We start from the raw sequence: 12,968 nt of genomic DNA on the forward strand, positions 1-12,968 counted from the left end.
GGACTCAAACATTGTTCTGCTGCTTCAGATCAATACACCTATTCACCTGAATTTAGCTCTTCTGAAGTGGAGGGATCTTCTCTTAAATGGAGGTATATGATCCATGTATATCTGATCTGATCATGAACATGCTTATGTTAAAGTAGTTTCCACTTAACTCAGTTGAAATTATTTTTAATAGCACTGTTTGTGATTGCAGCCTTTAAGGAATGGAAAGCATTCCATCAATTAAACTTTTTTAAACATAAGAACATAAGGTGACCTGCCCTCTCTTATAGTCCAGAGACACCCAGATCTTCCTGGGACTACAGCTGAGAGACAGTGGTGTCACAGGGGCAGTGAGAGCCTGGTATTGACCAAAATCTCCTTGCTAGGCCCAGATCCCTTCCTCTGCAGTCAGTTTAAGCTCAAGTTTTCTCCCCACAGACCTTCTGGCTACCCCTACAGCCCAGATGCCTCTGTCCTCCACGTTGACTTCCCAGTAATGTCACTTGTAAGTGAATCCTTCTGAAGCCAGCATGCAGGAAGACAATTTAAATCATTTAGGGCTAGGTGTGACATCAGTCCTGGTGGCATCCCATCTGGCAGTTTTTTGGTTCTTAGATATTATAGGTTTGGTTCTTAGATATTGGGGATTTCCTGTATCTGGATCCAGGGTTACGTTGACCCATTCTGTTCCCATTTCTGATGGCAGAGTATCTTTGAGGTGGTTCAGGATTTCTGCAAGAGCAACATTCCTCTTAGAGAATTCACCTAATCTCTTTTCCACCTTGACCGGCATTTCCTCAGGAGGCTGAAATGGCTTCTTATCAAATCTCTGTTAGAATGAAGGAAGATGCGCTTCAGGTCCCAGGGTGCCACATACCTGCCCAAGGTGTTTTCGATATCCTGCAGGAATTCACTAACTGGCTGTTTACACTTCTCTTCTGCTTCACTGATCGGGGCCCCAAGAGAGCCAATTTCCTCTGCAAATGCTGCACCGTGTTCATTCTGATGCTTGGTGATGTCCCTCTCCAGTTCATTCAGCTGAGCCAGCAGGAGCTCTTCCTGTTCCTCCAGGAAGTGGTGCAGTTGCTCAAAGTGGGATATTTTGGCACATACCTGAATTTACATGCTCAAGATAGGTGTTTTTGAATAAGGGGCATTTATTTCTACGTAACAGTAAGTTTTTCCTCTGACTTAAACCAAATCTACTGATTGCTTTGTACATCAGATAAGCTACCAGTTTAAAAATATATTTTATACTGATTCTTGAATACAAAAATATAAGGACATGAAGAAACACACATTCCATAAACTATTACTGTATCATAGCGCTAACTGACAGGAAAATGCGATGTACTTAAAGACAGCTAATAACAGTTCTGCAATAAAAAGTCTTAGCAGATAAATACAAAATCTATCACTTGTAATCAACTACTGTTACTTAAAAAAACACATTTATGTAGTGCCTCAGAGTGTTCTAATGTGCTTTCTCTGCATTATCTCAGTAATCCTTAAAACAACCCTCACATGGCCAGCATTATCTTCTTAGGTGAGGATGAAGGTGGAATTAAAAAGTTCCAGCATGGATCCCATGGTAAATCTCTGCTAATAGAAGGCATTTCCACCAACAAGACTTCTTTCCATCCCTTTCCTGCTGAGGCGTGAAAGACTCCCTGAAATGCTGCTCCTGGAGAATAAGGAATACCAAGGAACTACTGGGGAGAGGGGGGTGTTTGAAAAACATTGGAAGAGGCTAGTTGAGGAAGAAAAACCTCTCTTCTATTATCAGAAATTTCTGTGGGACCAAAGGTACAGTATTTAAAAAAGGATGAAAGCCCCCCGCAGCTGATTTCAGGTAGAAAAATATAGTGAATAAAAGGGGTTGAATACTTTGCCCCCACCACTGGTTTAGCTTTTCTTTTTAAATTTATCCCCAGTGAGTACATCAATAGAAAAGAAAAGATGTTGGCAAACAATATAATGAAGCTACTTGGAATACATGGAGGGGGAAACTTGAGACGGATTCTTCCATTTCATCTAATTTGAGTTGTTTGAATGCAAGAAACCCTCCACTGATGCAAATAGTCAGTGCAAGGATGTCTTATATCAACAGAAAGGTCCTTGTAGAATAAGACCATGTGGTGCCAGTGGAGCAAGATGGCAGGACAGAACCTGATATCTACACAGGCACCCCCCCCCCCCCCCGTTGGCACATGGGCCTTATAATATAGTGGGTTCAAAGCATGAAGGAGATGTTGCAATGGTGATAACAGCTCTTTATCAGAGGCAGCATGTTAGATGGCTGCACTAAATAGATTGGAGGATGGGCCCATGGGCCAAACCTATATACAACTCCAGGTTCCCGTGCAAGCATGCCATTGGTTCATTCAAACAGTCAGGGGGCTTGTGATTGGTGTAGGGCAGCAGGTATTTGGATCCTACTGTCCATTGTTCCCAAGTTCTGCTCTCCTGGCTCCAATGAGCCCGACAGGAATCATATACTACACCCCTAAACAGGCCTGATCCAAATTAGGCTTCCCAATGGCTGCTTTCCATGTAAAAGGAAATTTCAGGAATGCTTCATTTGTGTTAGGATGCTGGATCATTTTAGATCAAGTTTCTTTACTGGAACATAATGCTGGGAAAGGGGGAAGAGCTCGTTACTGTTTTGCTTTATCGCCAGTATAAGAAATGTAATAATGATTGTGGTTTCCCACCACTGATGAAAAGCTCCAGCAGCAAGGAGCGCAGATGGGGGAAGGAGGGGGTGGGAGGTAGCAAATCTGATTGAATGTGAGCATTTCAGGTTTGGAAATATGTGCTACCTACTAAAATGAGCTATCGACTAATTCTGAAAGAAAATGTTATATGGGCTTAATGTTCATCTTCATCCCTGCTATAATGAGAAGAATTAGACTGGCTTCCATATGTGGAATATTTATTTTAGCAATACAAGGAAATGTATTTCCCTATTTTTTTTCCCTGTATGCACAAGGCCTTAAATTTTACAGATGTGATTAATGCTTTAATTTGCTGTTCTCGTTGGCTACAAGTTTACCATACAATATAAATTACTTACAAAGAAATTTGCTTATATGGTGTTTAATTCATATGCTCTTTAACCACCATGTGTGGCAGCAGCTCTTGCTTCTCTGTGGGACTGAGCAATGGGTTTGAAAAATAAAAACATTTGAACCATTCTTTTAGCAACCAAAACCACAGCCTTACTGAAACCAACATATGCTGTAATTAGTGTTTGTTTTATCAGGGATCAATGAATCAGATATCAGTTGTAAGCTGCAAAATGAAATCAGAGATGAATTATTTCAATTGGTTGGTGTTTTACTTTATTAATTTATATTGCCTGTGTGTTGTACTTGCTCATGGATCTCATTTGCATAATGAATTAAGGTCTGTTAAATGATTTCAGACACAATGGTTATAGGAATTACACACAACAGCTATCAAACTGAATGGATTACCGTTGATTTTTACAAGAGGTAGCTGAGAGTGCCAAGCCCTTCTCCCATTTGAAACCAGTGGGTATTTTGTCATTGCTTTAACTGGAGATAGAATTCGTTATAACCCTGACAAGACTGAAAATGTAAACTTTCTGTTTTCAACTCCTTTTATGTAGTTACAATGTGCAACCCAGCTGACTGGTAGGCCTCAAGTAAAGGCTAAGTTTGTAGCCTATTTCACATGGGCATTGTAGTATATTTTCAGCTCTGAGAAGAAGGAACAGAAGTAGGACTTTTTGTTTAGATTTTCAGACATATTTGGCTGAAGTGCACTTACCTCCTGTTATTTCTCCATGTTTTGTCTGAGCTTTCAGAAATTGCTAAAAATCCAAAGTTTGCTTTAGATGCGCTGCAGAAGTGCTTTGCCTTTCATCTGTAATGCATACAGCGCTTTAAAAGATGCTTCCCCCTTTCTTCTCACCATTTGCTGCTTTGAGGGTTTTTTGTTTTTTTACCCAAGGACAATATATCCACATAGCAGACAGTTAACATTCTGTGAGCTCTCATCCCCCAGCAGTGTAGTTGGTTCCTAAATTCATTCCCTTAAACACACTCATTGAATAGTGGTCCTTAAATGAAAGTTGCAAGAAGCAGTCAGTTTGCCAGTGGACTAAAGGTTTGACAGGGAAAAAGGAAGGCAAAATGGTGACCAATCAGTTACTGCAGGAGAAGCCAATGGTTCATTCAACAGGAGACAAAAGTAAAAAGGCAAGGTTGCAAGAAAGAAAGAAACTGACCAGATAATAATCTTTTTTAAAAAAACAAAACAAAACCCTGCTATTTCAATATAGTACAAAAGTATTTTAAAAAGAAAAAAGAGGTGCCAAAGAAAAAGGCACTATTTAAATGGATAAAACATTCTATGCACATTTTGCAAATGGATTTATTTGCAGTCTGAAAAGGAACATTATCACCCTCATTAAAATAAGAGTGTAGAAATGGATTCAAAGCAAAGTAAGTTGACAATGTGTAAAGGAACCATGTTCTTAATTGCAGATACTTAGCCTGGGCATGGCCAAAGGTGTGATCCATTAAGAAGAAGAAGAAGACTGCAGATTTATACTCCACCCTTCTCTCTGAATCAAAGTCTCAGAGCGACTTACAATCTCCTTCCCTCACAACAGACACCCTGTGAGGTGGGTGGGGTTGAGAGAGCTCTCCTAGAAGCTGCCCTTTCAAGAACAACTCCTACGAGAGCTATGGCTAACCCAAGGCCATTCCAACAGGTGCAAGTGGAGAGCTTAATGTCTTTGTGCCTTTGGTCCTTAACCATGGCTCACTGCTTGGAACCTAGGTTAGCTAGTCCTGTGATTCAGGATGTGACGGACTGTACTTTTAAAAGCTCAAAAGTGCTGTGTATATAGATAAAGGACTGTGAAGGGTTAATTCTTGAATGACAGGCTGTTCCAAGAGATCTGATTGGTTAGCATCAGCTGAGCAGAGAAAGACTTCTGAACTGGATTCTGAGGAGAATTGTCTGATTTCAGCTCTAAGCAGAGAAAAGTCGAGTACTAACAGTTTCAGAATTCAGCCTTAGAATCACAGAATCATAAGAGTTGGAAGGGACCTCCAGGGTCATCTAATCCAACTCCCCCCCACACACACACACAATGCAGGAAACTCACAAACATCTTCCCCTAAATTCACAGGATCTTCATCTCTGTCAGATGGCCATCTAGCCTCTGTTTAAAAACCTCCAAGGAAGGAGAGCCCACCACCTCCCAGGAAGCCTGTTCCACTGAGAAATCGCTCTAACGGTCAGGAAGTTCTTCCTAATGTTGAGCCGGAAACTCTTCTGATTTAATTTCAACCCATTAAAATTAAATCAGGTCCTACCTTCTGGGGCCACAGAAAACAATTCCACACCATCCTCTATATGACAACCCTTCAAGTACATGAAGATGGTGATCATATCACCTCTCAGCCACCTTCTCTTCAGGCTAAACATCCCCAGCTCCTTCAACCTTTCCTCATAAAACTTGGTCTCCAGACCCCTCACCATCTTCATCGCCCTCCTCTGGACCTGTTCCAGCTTGTCTATATCCTTCTTAAAATGTGGTGGTGCCCAGGACAGAACACAATATTCCAGGTGAGGTCTTACCAGAGCAAAGCGAAACCATCACTTCACGTGATCTGGACACTACACTTCTGTTGATACAGCCTAAAATTGTATTTGCTTTTTTAGCCACCACATCACACTATTGACTCATGTTCAGCTTCTGATCCACTAAGACCCCTAGATACTTTTTGCACATACTACTGCTAAAACAAGTTTCCCCCATCCTATAACCACACATTGGATTTTTCCTACCTAAATGCAGAACTTTACATTTATCCCTGTTAAAATTCATTTTATTGATTTTAGCCCAGTTTTCCAGCCTGTCAAGGTCATCCTGTGTATCCTGTTTCTGTCTTCTACTGTATTTGCAACCCCTCCCAATTTAGTATAATTGGCAAATTTAATAAGCATTCCCTCTATTTCTTCATCAGAGCTGGCATGTGGGAGTCGGTGATGTAGGCGGCCACTGAGGGTGCCACCTCACCATGGGGGCGAAGGGCGGTCACCCCCTCCCCACTCACACTGACCCTTCCTGTCCAGTCTCTGCTTGTCCAGCCCTCTCAGTGGCTTCCTGCTCCCTCTGAACCTTCAAAGTTGCCTGGGAGCCTCTGGAGCAGCGAGCAGAAGCAGCAGAGAAGGGGCTGAGCGGGGCTCCCCCTCCCTCCCAATGCAGCAGCAAGTGGAGTCTCACCCACCCGCTCCGGTCCCAGCAGGATGGCCAAGGGAGGCTTCTTCTCTCAGCAGACAATCCCACCCCCTTCTCCGCGCCCTGTTTTGCTTCCTTTCCCCCCTGGACAAAGAGTGAAGCAGAGAGGGGCCAGAAATCACAGCGCTGCTGCGCTTTCGCCTGGGATCTTTGTTCCTCAGGGCTTGCTGCATTCTCTCCCTCCTTGACCAGTTTCCTGGGATGAGGAAAGGAACTTGTAACACCCTCCCTCCCCCCCTTCCTTGCCATTGCTAATCTGAGTGGGGGGAAGGGGGAAGAGAAGCTTGAAATGCCCTGGCATTTCATGTTTTCCCAGGCTGCCATTTCCTTCCTTCCTTCCTTCCTTCCTTCCTTCCTTCCTTCCTTCCTTCCTTCCTTCCTTCCTTCCTTCCTTCCTTCCTTCCTTCCTTCCTTCCTTCCTTCCTTCCTTCCTTCCTTCCTTCCTTCCTTCCTCCTCCTCTTCCCCCCATCGCCCCTCCCCCCAAGCATGGTGCATGAAGCTGCTGCTCCCGCTCTTCTCAGCACTCACTAAGAGCCACAGATAAATCCAGGTGGGCAGCTGTGTTGGTCGGAAGCAGTAGAATAAAGCAAGAGTCAAGTTGCGCCTTTAAGACCAACAAAGTTTTATTCAGGGCCACAATTAGCATGGGGGAGGGGGAAAGAGTAGGTAGGTATTCAAAGGAACAAGGCCCAGTTTCCCAAAGGATGGGGGGCAGCAGGAATCTTCACCAGTTGGATTCTCCAGGCTTTTAAAGGCATAGGGCAGGAAAAACTGGCTTGTCTTATTCCCCCTCCCCCCACCTTTCAACCCTGCACCAATGACTTTCAGATCTGGCACTGGCAGAGGTTTGTAGCAAGGGTGCTCAGGTCTCCTTTTCCATGGTTCCGGCATCTCTCCTGTTCTCCAAGAATTTTCAAAAATAATAGCCAGAGGCTCATAATTACATCCACAAGCTCTTTTAGAACCCTTGGATGCAATTCATCTGGCCCTGAGGACTTAGTTTCATTTAAAGAAACCAGGTGTTTATGTACTACCCCTTGTTGATGCGCCTGTGCTTAGTGAGGGTGGTCTTTAGTGACGCAAAGAATGAAGGCTTGCACACAGCAGTGATAAAACCACTATATACAATTTATTTACACCTCCACTCTCCAAACCAACAGAATGCTCCACTGCAACTCCACCATACATATCCCACGCACAGTAAAGTGTCTTTGTACATTTATACACACCATCCACCCAGGTAACCAATCAGCTTGCTGCTGAGTCATGCTGACATTGTCCAGGCTGATGCAATCTGGCAACCAGCCACCTTCTGTCACTTAGATGATCCACCTGGCAGTTCTGTTACTTTCACTTCTCCCAGCATGTGCATAGAAACTGCTTGGCTTTGATTATAATGACACCCCTATGCTGATCCTAGGTTGGAACTTCATACCCTCCTTATACGTTCTGTTTTTGCCATGTTGAGCACCGTTTCCCTCAGAAGAGAAGATTGAGGAAATGTAGGAATTGAGCAGTTCCGCCCTCTCTTCATTACCTGTTACAATTTCACTTTCTTGCCCTTGTAGTGGGCCTACCATGTCCTTGCTCTTTTTCTTACTCTGAACATAAGAACCCGTTTTTGTTGTTTTAACATCCTTGGCCAGCCTAAGCTCATACTGAGCTTTAGCTTTCCTAACTTTTTCTCTACAAGCACTGGTGATTTGTTTATATTCATCCTTGGTTATAAGATCCTCCTTCCAATTCCTAAAGGAGTCTTTTTATTTCTCAAGTCTTTAGAGAGCTGTTTATGGAGCCAACTCAGCTTCTTTAGGCTTTTTCCATTTTTCTTCTCATAGGAATTGTCTGTGATTGTGCTTTCAGTATTTTTCTTTTAAGAAACTCCCTTGACTGAGAGAAGTTTAACACAGACAGAAGAACTGGGGGGAAGTTGATAAAGATGAGTGGGTAGTTAGATGGAGTCTCCTATTCAGGCCAAGGAAAGGGGATAGATCTTCTAGAGAGAGAAGTCCCTACCCAGTCAAACAGGGAAATAGCTCTAAAGAGTGCAGAGATCCCTGGACTGGTGTAATTAGAAACTACCTGCAGCAATCTTAAGAGTTAGTTAAAAATTTAAGACAAGTACTGGTGTTTCAAGAGAAGGGGTTTGAGAATTAGAAAGGATGCACAAGCCTTCTGGAAACCAAAAGAATCAGAGAATTCTCAAAGAAAGTGTACTGGAGTGTTTGAGAAATAAAGTTTTATGTAACCGTTAATAGCTTAAGAAACTCTCATTAGCCTTAAACATAAGAACTAAAGTCTATGCATGTACTGGCTTTACCTCAGAAATCTCAACTCCTGGTTTCACCTGACCTTTCCTCTCAATTAAATAAAACATTTTGTTATTTTTGAATTTCAGAATGCCTTGAGTGCCATTTTCAGTGGTTGAAGTTAAAGGGTGATCCTGACTCTTCCCTCAGGTTCCAGAAGTAAAATATCATACTAAGACCGTGACAGCCAGAGTTCTTCAGAGCCAGAATTCTTCAGAAAAGGAGAAAACAGACCACTAGGGCTGCTTAGTCAGAAAGGCAAATAGAAATGGAGGTAAAATCTTTCTTCTGAGGAAGGGAAGTAGAAGGGGGTCATCATACAGAGGTTTCCTGATATAATTTGCTTTCTTGGTTTGCTTATTTAAATTAGTTTCAAAAGGTAGCCATATTTATCAACAGTAAAACAGCTGTATTTGAGTCCATCAGCACTTTAGAGCACTACAGGATTTTGAGAGTATAAGCTTTTGACTCTCAAAAGCTTATACTAAAAAAAATCTTATTGGGCTCCAAGATGCTCAGATATAGCTTATTTATATTGTATTCTTTAACCCGATGTTCTTGTATTTGGGGCATTTCTGTAAGCTGCTTTGGGTCCCATTTATCAATAAATAAGCAGCCTTTGTTTAGCTTTTTGTAAACTACCAAAGGAAGGGGATACATTTTTGTTGAAGTGTAGATAACCTGGAGTCAATGAATGTCACATTTCTTCTTGTTTTAATTCCCTTAAATATCTACAAATAGAGGTGAGTAGCTAGACCTTTTCTCATCAATAGACCTTGAATGGTGCTGGTTTCTTAGTACTGGAAATGACCTGACACTTACAAGGAAGCCTTCTGATTTGACACTTACTCTGGTGCATTACTGTCTGATTTTGATGGCTTGGGTAGTGGGAGGAATTGGGGCAATGAGGGAAAAGGTAAATTGTGGAATGAGCCAATATTGACATCCTTGGACACCTAAAGCTGTACTTAATTGATATGTCCACCATTCCATGCCACTTTAAATCAATTCTGTGCCAATGGCTTAACTTGTTTAATTTTTAATCTGTTTTTAACTGTTTGATGATTTTATTATTTGCTTGACTGTTTTACTGTTGGTTTGATTGTCTTATTGTGTTGGAACCCGCCCTGAGCCCATTGTGGGAAAGGGTGGGCTATAAATCTAAAAGAATAAAATAAAAATAAAATATAAAATATGGCCATTTTAATTTAATTTATTTCTATGTCCTATAAGCAGACTGGGAAATAATATTTTATTTGTTTGTTTGTTTTTAATATACTCTCAGTGAATTTCCTGGGGTGGTTATAGGTGCATACAATGTCACCCTTCCTAACAGTTAAACCAAAGCAATTACTTCTCTTCCCTAATGCAATCACATTAGCCTTTAAAATGGGGAGGAAAAGCCACCATAGATAGCCCTTCCCAGCCACATGCAAAACCAGGCAGACATCTACTTCAAGACAGATCAGAGGAGCTAAATCTTTGTCTGTCTTATCCCTATGCCTTCAGTATCTTTCTCCTAGCTATATTCCAACATGAGAAGTCAACCATATGGGGGAAATACTGAAAGAAACGGAAGACATTGTGTTTGTGGGTCTGTGTGTGCAGCATTTTGGTCTTACTACTGCACTTGAGGATTTTTTTTCATACCCCTGTCAGCAAGTCTGGAAAGCACGTGGCATACTCAAGAGTAGTAAAGATTCACTCCATCACAGACTTCTGCTTTGATGTGGTTATACCGCATTTTTCTCTCCTTTCCTCTCTTTTCCTCTCCTTTTCTCGTTCAACCTGCTGTTGACAACAGTAGCTGTGGTCATAAGCTAGCTGGTTGGGTGGAGGAAGAAAGGAGGTGCCTCCAACTTCTCTCTCTTTCTACTTCTTCCTCTACTGACATCTTGCCCTGTTTTATGAGCAACTAAGTCATCCAGTGTACACTGAATGAGGAGTTTTTAGGATGTTTTACATCTGACTTTCAAGATCCCTGTGAACAATTTTTCTCTCAGTGCACTAGATCAGCGGTTCCTAACCTTTTTGGCACCAGGGACTGGTTTTTGTGGAAGACAATTTTTCCACAGACCAGGTGTGTGTGTGGGGAGGGGGGGGTGATGGTTTCAGATAATACAATTGTGCACTTTATTTCTATTGGTTTGGTGTGGCGGTTAAGTGTGTGGACTCTTATCTAGGAGAACCAGGTTTGATTTCCCACTCATCCACTTGCAGCCATAGCTCTTGCAGAGTTGTCTTTCAAAGGGCAGCTTCTGGGGAGACCTCTCTCATCCCCATCCACCTCACAGGGTGTCTGTTGTGGGAGAGGAAGGTAAAGGAGATTGTGAGCCTCTCTGAGACTTTGAGTGAAGGCCAGGATATAAATCCAATGTCGTCTTCTTCTTATTATTATTATTACTACATTATAGTATATAATGAAATAATTATACAACTCATAGCCCGGTTGCTAACAGGCCATGAACCGGTACCAGTCCATGGACCGGAGGTTGGGGACCCCTGCACTAGATGCATCAATTGTTGATAAAACAGGCAAGGAACTAGTGGAGCCCACCGCTATCACAATAGACCAGAAGGTAAATTTTATTGGGGGCTTTGAAGAACCCATATTTTCGCTCATGATAGCATCAAAAGAATCAGGACTTTTTAAAAAGAAAGAAAGAAAAAGTCCAGCAGAAACTCATTAACATATTAGGCCACATTCTTTGACATCACCATTGTTTCACACATGGCTTTTTTAAATAGAAAAAGTCCAGCAGGAACTCATTCACATACTAGGCCACATCCCCTGATACCAAGCCAGCGGAACTGCATTCCTGTTCATTCCTGCTCAAAAAAGCCCTGAGAAGTATCATGAAATTCAGAAACCACCTGAGTGCTTGTAACCATGTTTATTTTGTGCTCCCTCATGGGCTTGCCCATAACTAGTCTTCTCCTTTCCCAATTAAAGGACTGCAGTGGTTCGATATCAGGCTTCTTCAAGAGCCAGTTTGGTGTAGTGGTTAATTGTGTGGACTCTTATTGGGAGAACCAGGTTTAATTCTCCACTCCTCCACTTGCACCTGCTGGAATGGCCTTGGGTTAGCCATAGCTCTGGCAGAGGTTGTCCTTGAAATGACAGCTGCTGTGAGAGCCCTCTCAGCCCCACCCACCTCACAGGGTGTCTGCTGTGGGGGGAGAAGATATAGGAGATTGTAAGCTGCTCTGAGTCTCTGATTCAGAGAGAAGGGCGGGGTATAAATCTGCAATTCTTCTTCTTCAGAATGGTCTTCCTATTGTTAATTTCTTCAGTGATTACTTAGCCTTAAAATGATAAATCAGACATTTCCAGAAATTGTTCCTGTGGATTGTATCTAACTAAGTTTTACTGATACAATATTATAATTGTATTGTTGGCTGAAGGTCTCAGATTCAGTGGGAGCTCATAGGAGCACAGCTCCTGAATCTTTCTGAGAGTTCCACCTCCTCCTTCCCACCTTGTCCACTGAATAGTAGGCACAGCTGCATAACAATGCCTGGATGAGCTCCACCATATTTTTTTCTACAAAACGACCCCTGTTTGGCTGTATGCCAAGTGTAGGGCTGTCGACCTTCATGTAGGGTCTGGAGATCTCCCAGTATTGCAACTGATCTTCAAACTACAGTGATAAGTTTTGTTGCAGAAAATGGCTTTTTAGGGGCTTTACTCCTGCTGAGGGCACTTTTCTTCCCAAACCTATCTTCTATAGACTCCACTCCCAAATCTCCAGAATTTCTCAGTTCAGTGTTGGCAACTCTAGCCAAGTGAATGGCAAAAAAACTGACAACTAAAACTATTTATTTTTTCTTTATTATTCACTGTATTTATTTCCAGACTTTATTTCCTGGAACATATGATGGCATCCATAAGGCTACCAGATTGTATCTCTCCAGTCACCGATCAGATGAAGACCTGCTGAACTTGTGTGCAAGATTGCTATATCATGTGTCTTCAAACTGTACTCTGAACCTCATCTGTATTCTAGCTGTGGCAGATAATGATATATAATATTCATAGGTCTTTCAATTTCTACTATGTATATTTTAATAAAAGATATTATTAACTAATGAAACACCATATGTGTAGCATTAAATGCAATCTGTCCCAGTTGCTTAAACTGAAAACCTGATTTTAGATTGGACTATGAGTGCCAGCAGAAAATAGTATCTTCAGCTGTGTAACCCTAATGTTGTTGGGTGGGGGTGGAGTAACAGCATCCTAATGACCAGGAATGTAGCAGCACCAAGTAAATAAGCAATAAAATTGCCTTCTCTAATCAACAAGGATACTAGCTGATTCAGATCTTTTAAAAATGTGGATAATGTCACAATATGTTGTGGTCAGGATTTGACTGGGGTTCAGATG

The 12,968-nt window shown here is 42.0% G+C and overlaps 1 pseudogene; it reads right to left on the reverse strand.

Moving 5' to 3' along the window:
• Positions 1 to 238: 238 nt before the first annotated feature.
• On the reverse strand, positions 239 to 6,444 carry LOC132568395 (E3 ubiquitin-protein ligase TRIM15-like; annotated as a pseudogene).
• Between the last annotated feature and the right edge of the window lie 6,524 nt (positions 6,445 to 12,968).

Source organism: Heteronotia binoei, chromosome 1 (genome assembly GCF_032191835.1).
Source record: "Heteronotia binoei isolate CCM8104 ecotype False Entrance Well chromosome 1, APGP_CSIRO_Hbin_v1, whole genome shotgun sequence".
In the NCBI taxonomy this organism is placed as follows: domain Eukaryota; kingdom Metazoa; phylum Chordata; class Lepidosauria; order Squamata; family Gekkonidae; genus Heteronotia; species Heteronotia binoei.